Source organism: Trachypithecus francoisi, unplaced genomic scaffold (assembly GCF_009764315.1).
Source record: "Trachypithecus francoisi isolate TF-2019V2 unplaced genomic scaffold, Tfra_2.0 Lachesis_group10, whole genome shotgun sequence".
Lineage (NCBI taxonomy): Eukaryota > Metazoa > Chordata > Mammalia > Primates > Cercopithecidae > Trachypithecus > Trachypithecus francoisi.
In genome coordinates this window covers 94624808-94626816 of record NW_022681455.1, presented here as the reverse complement: position 1 = coordinate 94626816, position 2009 = coordinate 94624808, and positions in this window count along the sequence as shown.

Below are 2009 nucleotides of genomic sequence, written 5' to 3'. Positions count from 1 at the left end.
TGGATCCTATTCTTTTTGGGGTAATGGCTGGCATCAAGGAAGGTTTTGCTCCGAGAACTAGCTTTTAGGTCCTGAACTCAGATCCCCCTGATGATTTCTCAGCACCCACCATATGCCAGGAGTCACTCTAGGTGGTTTTAAATAAATTTTCTGGAAGCCAGAAGGTCTAAACAATAATAATTTCCTTTCAGTTCCTATTTTTTCTCAAGAACTAGGAGTGTAGCCGAGTGAACCCCTTTTCTAGAAGGGTGTGGTTATCAACTATTTTTCTGGTGGAACTCCTTCATTCTCACGAGGGCATATCCTCAGACTTTTAGGGTGGGCTTGTAAAGTGAAGGAAGCCTTGAATTCTGGCTGTTAAGCCAGTCTCCACGGTTCGTGCCTGTAATCCCAACACTTCGGGAGCCTGAGGCAGGTGGATCACCTGAGGTCAGGAGTTGAAGACCAGCCTGACCAACATGGTGAAACTCTAAAAAAATACAAAAATTAGCCAGTTGTGGTGGTGCATGCCTGCAATCCCAGCTACTCAGGAGACTGACGCAGGAGAATCATGTGAACCCAGGAGATGGAGGATGCAGTGAATGGAGATCATACCACTGCACTTCAGCATGGGCAACAGAGCAAGATTCTGTCTCAAAACAAAAACAAACAAACAAACAAAATCTGTCTGCCTTCTGGGCAGGGGAGCACCACACATTGTCATCAGATGCCCCTGACAGGCAGCCCCGTTGATCTCCTCCGGAAAGAGCCAAAGCTAAGGATGGGAACGCAGCCCCGGGTCAGGTACCTCAATTCAGTGAGCTGCTGGCCTTGCTGGAGCCCCCAGAGGCTGGTTCCCACCCACCCAGAGGAGTGTGACAGGGACCTAGGGCATGGAGGAGGAGTCAGAGCTGTGGCAGGCAGGGAAGATAGTTTCCCAAACAGAAGGGCTCTAGGCAGAAACTGACCTGGAGGACATCTGTATCTCCCCTGCCCCAGATCTGCTCTCCCCTCTTCTCCCACTGCTCCGTGGCCCAGGAGGCTCATCCCTGGAAAGAATCAGAGTTCTTATGCCTCCTCCCACCCCAACTCCCGACACAGCTTACAAGAGATCCAGCAGGGAGCCCTGATAAGAGAGTAGAGGGAGGCAGAGAGGAAGGAGGAAAGCCAGCGGGTGTCTATTCCCGGGCTTCCTCCCTCTGGGGCACCCAGGACAGGCTGTGGCCTCAGCAGATGGCTCTAGGTGGCCCCCTCTATCCGCCTGTCTCTTCTGGATTCTGATAACTGCTCCCTCCCCTTGTTGCTTTAGGTCTAGAGGGGAGCAACGGTTCTGTTGTCATTGGTTTCCCTGCTTCCTGCCCACATCTTCGTAAACAGTGCCTTTTGAAAGCCTCCTCCAATGATCCTGTCTCCTGCTGAGGGCATGACTGCAAGACATAGCCAGCCCTCTGCAGACAATGTTCTCCATCAGCCCCCAGAATGGAGCACCCCCCTCCATCCTCATCAGAGAGGTGGCTATGAAGTATGCCCACTTGGAATGGGCTTGGAGGGAGACTAGGAACCTCCCGTCTGCCACGTGGCCAGGGACTCCAGGAGTTCAAGGAAAGCCCACCTCACGAGAAGCTGATAACCATTCCATCTATTTTTCTTTTCTTTTCTTTTTTAAGAGGCAAGGGTCTTGCTCTGTCACACAGGCTGCAGTGCAGTGGCATGGTCATAGCTCACTGCAGCCTCAATCCCCTGGGCTCAAGCAATCCTCCTGCCTCATCCTCCCAAAGTGCTGGGATTGCAGGCATGAGCCACAGCACCCAGCCCAACCATAGATCTTTCTAGTTAAGATTCTGGAGGTATTTCAGCGACAGTGAATGCTGGGGAAGGGAGAGAGAGAGAGAGGCAGAGGTGGGACAGGGTAGGAAAAAGGCTGAAAGAGGCAACTAACCCTTACCTAATCTTCTTACCACCCTGGGGAATTCTCTCCATTTCCAAGCGATCATAAAATACTCACCTAATTTAGGAGGAGATGGTGACAC